We start from the raw sequence: 6,000 nt of genomic DNA, 5'->3' as shown, positions 1-6,000 counted from the left end.
GGGCCCATAATGTACCCCAGAGTCCTACCAGCATCATCTATCAAGGCGATAGAGTCCTTGAAGGTCTTCTTCTTAATCTTTTAGACGTCAGTGTTCACCCCATGGAAACCAAGGCATCGGCCCCAAGGTTCTAAGACAACCCAAGGTCCTACCAAGCATTCCACATGGCTGTATACACGTCATGTCTCAATTCACTTGTATATATTTTTTAGGGCATGATTTTCGTAAAAAAATTTATTAATCGTAGCACCTACTCATACCTAAGAAGTAGCTACCACTAGGGATAACTAATATACTTTGAGAGCATAAGAACTTGGCATACTCCGTTGGAATATATCTTACACCGTCTTCAAATAGAAATACCTCCTACTAAGTCCTCTAAGAATCTAGAAATCACTCACCTCATAGTAACAACTAATTTAAAACTTAAACCAGCCAACTGTGTGTGAACATGCAAACAATATATGCAAAAGTGAAAAGCACATAAAGAACAAAAGATTATGATTTGAATACACCTGTTGTAGTGCCCATTGATGTGCGGAATGCTTCCCTTTGCTCTTTGTAGGCATTGCATGTCTCCCCCCTTCCTAATTTGTTTGCATGGTAGGTGGACTATTGGGACGTGTTTGTATGCTCTCGTTTAGCTGAGATCTCTGCAAAATATCTTATTAACAAACAAGAAAAGAAAAGAAAAGAATAAAATTTGTTATTGGTGCCAATCACCGAATATAGCCGAGGGGAAAAACCCAGTGGGAGAAAACTACCCTGGCTTGTCGATCTTATTGTGGAGTTAATGAGCTTACCCTTGCACTGGCCGTGTCCACTTCTGCTGGAAAGATGGTATCAATCACTTCAGGATGCAAGGACAACCCTATACAAAAGCCGGCCTCTGGAGAAGGTGGTAGAGGAAGGAGTGCTTCCTCGCTAAAATATGGCATTGGTTCTATGCGAAGGTTAAGCAGACAATTTCGATTTTGGAATTGCTCAATATAGGTACTCATAGTGATCCAAAATTGACATGTTGAGGCTGGGGGAAGGAGGGTTTGCAAGATAGGTTGTTGCAAGTCATTTATGCATGTATCCCTCCATTGTTGTGCTTGAACTTCCTCATGTAATCTACGTTGATTTGGTCCTCGGTCTGGTACTCACATCAAGAAGGTTCTGGCATTGGGGTGTAATTCCCACAATTTGTTTCATTAAGCCCGTGCCATATCGGCGAAAGTAAGAGCGGCATAGCCAACAAATGTGTGAAGCTTCTCCTAATACGAGCCGTGCAACCTCTTGACAATGTGGAAATGGGTGATGTTGTTGATAGAATAAAGTGACAAAGTGATGCCCACAGCAAATTTTACCTAAGGGAGCATAAAAGTACCTAGAATGAGTTTGAAAAGGAGGAGCACTATAACCCCCGCGATGTTCAGGTTCAGTACTGTCAGGGTCAATGCATGGTGGACATGTATCTCGCCAAGTATTCATCAGGAGGTATCTGGGCATAGAACAATGAAATTTAAAAACTTCAAACTTTATACACTCATATCCATCATTACAATCCCTATCAAAAACAATGTAGATAAGATCATCTCAAAAAGGACACAATCCTGTAAAGGCATAAGGATCCACATTAGTAAAAGTGAGACTATTCAAACACTGATCTACCAAAGAGCTTCAATTGTAGTATTAATGTCTTACCTTTGGTTTTGTGTATGTCCTTTTTAAGAGGTGGAAAGGATAGCAATTGTCGAGGAATTTAAGCAAGAAAAGAGGATTTAGGTAGTGAAGTGCTAGAATCTATGCTCAAAGGAGACTCATGTAAAGTTGGATTTGTCTTAGGTACACAAGTTGATGGTGGAAGTGTGTAACAAGGAGAAGTTGGGACAAGTGGTGATTCAATACATGTTTGGGGAATGTCAACACAAGGAGATTTGTAGGTATCACAACCACCTATCCTATCTTGAAGAGGTTGTGTTGATTTTCTTTGCACCCACTGATATGAAAAACCAAGAGTGGCTTTTGGAATCTTATTGATACACTCTTCTGGCTCTAGCAAACCATGGCATTTGGGAAGCCAAAGTGTTGTTGCACCCTCATAATAGCCTTGTGCTTTAAGAACATGCTTTGGGACCCAATGAGTAACAATTTGAGGCTTAGTCTTGGAAAGGATATTCTTTTTAGGAGGTTTAGCAACTAGGCTAGATGGTACAAGTTTGTACGCATCTTTGGGTAGCCAAATTGACGATTCCTTCTTGCCTGGCCTTCTTTGAGTAGTGACTAGAGTAGTTGGAACATGCCAGCCATGGCCCTCACTTGAGGACTCATCGATTATCCACATCATTTGTCTTGGAGCTTGAAGAGCAGATGTTGAAAGTGGGTTGTGTAAGGTAGAACTACCACCCTTTTGACATGATAAAACTCGTGGAGCAGTAGATCCCAAGATGCAATCAAAATCAATTTATAATTTGTATTGTCTATTCTTCCAATCTAATGAACAATTGGTAGCACTTAACCATGATCGACCAAGAACAACCTCTACCACTGCCTTGGACTTACTAGCCACATAAAAGGGAACTGACATCTGGTGATCTTGAATGGACATCATAATGACACATTTTTCCTCTATAGGGTTATCTTCACCTGAGAAGCTTTGTAAGTCAATAGGAATGTCCACAAGTGTTAGTTGTCCCAAGGCAATCCACGTGTCAAATGAGAGAACATTATAATCTACACCAGAGTCAATTAAGGTAGAGACAAAGTAGGTAATCTCATGAAGATGAAGACACACGTGAATATTTAAAGGATCGACATATTGTTCATCAGTAGCCAACTATGTAAGGCCAACACAGAAGCCTTACGACGCTCCTTGGCTTTTGCAACTCTAGCTTTAGCCTCTTCTTGAGCCTGATGTTTAAGTAGGTCATGTGCTTCTTTTCGTGTGTGGACAGCATGCATTGTTGAAGCATGACTTCAGTTAATGGTTCATTGAATTTCTTGAGACGACTTCCATTAATGAAGTTAGGCATTTTCTCACCTTCTAGTGTCTCTAAACGCACTGCACCACTAAGAGTAAGCTCATTAATCACAAACGGTCCTAGGCCACGTTTCTTGAGCTTTTGCTTATGCTTCTTAAGTGTGTACAAGAGCACAAGGTTCCCTTTTTTGAATCGGTCAGTTGTTACATTTCGATCATACCATTGCTTTTGTCTCCTCTTCTCGGCATACATCCCCATTACCGCCAATAAGCGGGTCTCATCAAGCTTTTCCAATTCATCAATGCGTTGAGAAAGCTCATGACCAGTCCAGTCCAATTGTTTAGCAACTCGTAGAGTAGGTACAAGAAATTCAATGGGAAGAATTGTATCTAGCCCAAAAGCAAGCTCAAATGGGGTTGTGCCCACACATGTTTCATAGGCTGTTCTATATGCCCAAAGAACTGAGTGCAACTTTTGCAAGCGGTGATTCTATGGACCAAGTGCAAGTCTCTTCCTTGATCTGACCATGTGACTTTCAAGTTCAGTCGGATCAATTTGATTAACCAAGACTTTGACTCGTTAGATCAATTCTCCCATAGATGATTTTCCTGGTGGAATCGCCCGTGCCTTTCGGGTGAGGGGAGTTTTTTCGGGTTCGGTTTCGGAAGAACCATTGGCTGGTCTCTTGTCCGGACATCCATGGGCGAGGCCTCGAGTGTGGATCCCTGCCCCGCGCGAGAGGCTAACGCTGCTTCCACAGTGTCGACACCCTCGGAGGGGGCGAGGGTCTCACAACTGGTATCAGAGCTTTGTGAAAAGCTAATAAGGAAAAAATAAATTATCAAAAAATTTATAATAAAAACTCAGAAAGAGCATTTACGTATTGTATTTTCATTCCTTAAGCTTCATTAATGAAGATTTTTAATCAAAGAATTTAGTTTTGATAAATGGAAGTTCCATGCTTATCTAGTATTCCCGATCTCACCCAGTCATAGGATATGACTGCTTTTGCCTTCGAGCATATCATCTCTTCCACTAACGACTCAAACGAGCTGAGCTAGACTCGCAAACCATTTCGAGGATTTATATTTCCCGGACCCAGTGGAGAGACGACAGCACAAGTGGCACGCAGGGCAATATGTCCACGCCTCTTCCAACCAGCACATGATGCTGAGGGAGAATATCTCGTTGGCCATGGTCCTGTTGAGGTTAAAAGTGATTCATGGTGTTATTCTATATCACCCCATGCCTCGAGATTATAGACTTTCCTGCCATATCTATAGACTTCTTAGATGTTTTATCCCAAGTAGTAAGATAGTAACTCCTTTCGCAATGAGGGAACATTTGTATCGAGGCATGTCTGTAGCCCAGTATCGCCGTCTTATGAATTTTCCCCGAAGGTTTTGACTTTCTGGAAAAATTCCCTGTTATATAAGTGATTGTTTATTATATGACGAATTGAAGAAGCAAGATCTATTCCTCAGACATATGTCATAGTTCTCCAATAAGATCGACTATCTTGTTTAAGAAATTATTTTTCGAACCTCTTAAGTCTTAGGATCTCGTTGACGAAATCAAATAAAAGTTTAATAATGTATCGTTTTTGGTAGAATCATGAGGCGCGCAAACCGTGGCCGACAGTCAGATCCTCTCACAAATGAGGAAGAGCTAGACCCCGATGTTCGCAAGGCCCTTCACAGAACTCAGCCTGGTCTCTTCAAGGGTGAAGGGGAGAACTTGGGGCCGAGGCTGTGGAGAAGTGGGTCAAGGCCATGGAGGAATATTTTGATGTCACCAGATACAACGAGAGGAGAAAAATGGCTCTTGCAAGGCTGAAGATTTTGGAAATAGCCAGGGTGGCATGGAGAAACCATTGCGACACCAACCAGCTAGATAGGAACACCCAGTCCTAGAATGATATCAAAGCCTATCTAAGGAAGAGATTTTGTCCCCCGGATTTTTAGAAACCAAGATGAATGAATTCTTAGAGTTAAACCTGGGATACAAATCTATGAAAGAATATCACTTTTGGTGTTTGCTCTTCTCCTCAAGTACTCACCATCGCTAGATGGAGAGCAACTCATGGCCAGGTTCATTCAGGGAATGAACGAAACTTTAGACACCCTGGTCAAGAATGCCAAGCCAGTTTCCATGGCTGAAGCTGTAAGGATGGCAAAGGACTTCACCAAAGCCTTTATTGTTAAAGTCCCACCAAAGCCATCTCCCTCATTCTTCAAGAGATTCCAAACACCGAGAAGTTCTTCCAACCTTCCGCCTCCAAAGAGACACCAAGTTCCCAACTAGAATCTGGAGACAGGAAGTTTTAGGAATGAAGGAAGACCTTTTCCTCGAAGCTCTTTCTCAGGAACTTTGGCTCTTTCAAGAATGCAGAGGGAAGAGCTTCGACGTAAGAACAGGTGTTTCGGATGTCAGGGGATTGGGTACCAGCTCAAGGATTGCCCATCTCCTTCTATGGGCCAAGGAAGCCAGGGTCCCAGAGTTCAGAGATGGACTCCTTCGTATCAGTCCAATCAAGGTCCCCCCGCGCCAAAATCAGGGCAACCCTAGAAGAGTTCCAGCGTAGCCTATAGCCTCCATGCAAAGTAGTCTTCGAACTCCCTCCTAGAATTGGAGAAACCAAAGAGAGAGAGTTCCACTTAGACTGCAGCAGCAGCTAGAGCCATCACTATAGCTGAGGAAGTGGAGGAAGAAAAAGGACAGTTCTATGCCGCAATTGAGCATCAAGGGCAAAATCGTCAATTCTCAGTCCTCCAAACTCCAGCAAAGTACCAGGGTAATAAATTCAAGCGTTTGATTTGTTTAGGCAGTACTCATTCTTTTATTTCCCCAAGATGTCTACATAAGTTAGTCTTAAATCAAAAATCAGGGAAACCTATACAAGTGGAATTGGCCAGTGGAAAGATTCTTTTTACACACCTTGAGATAGACCCTATTCAGTTTAGTCTAGATGAGAACATTACAAATTGCTAGTTCAGAGTCCTACCCTTGGGAATCTATGATGGAATCCTTGGAA

Source organism: Cibotium barometz, chromosome 33 (genome assembly GCF_041138505.1).
Source record: "Cibotium barometz isolate CiBa-2024 chromosome 33, ASM4113850v1, whole genome shotgun sequence".
Classification (NCBI taxonomy): Eukaryota; Viridiplantae; Streptophyta; class Polypodiopsida; order Cyatheales; family Cibotiaceae; genus Cibotium; species Cibotium barometz.
Note: the sequence above shows the minus strand (reverse complement) of the source record.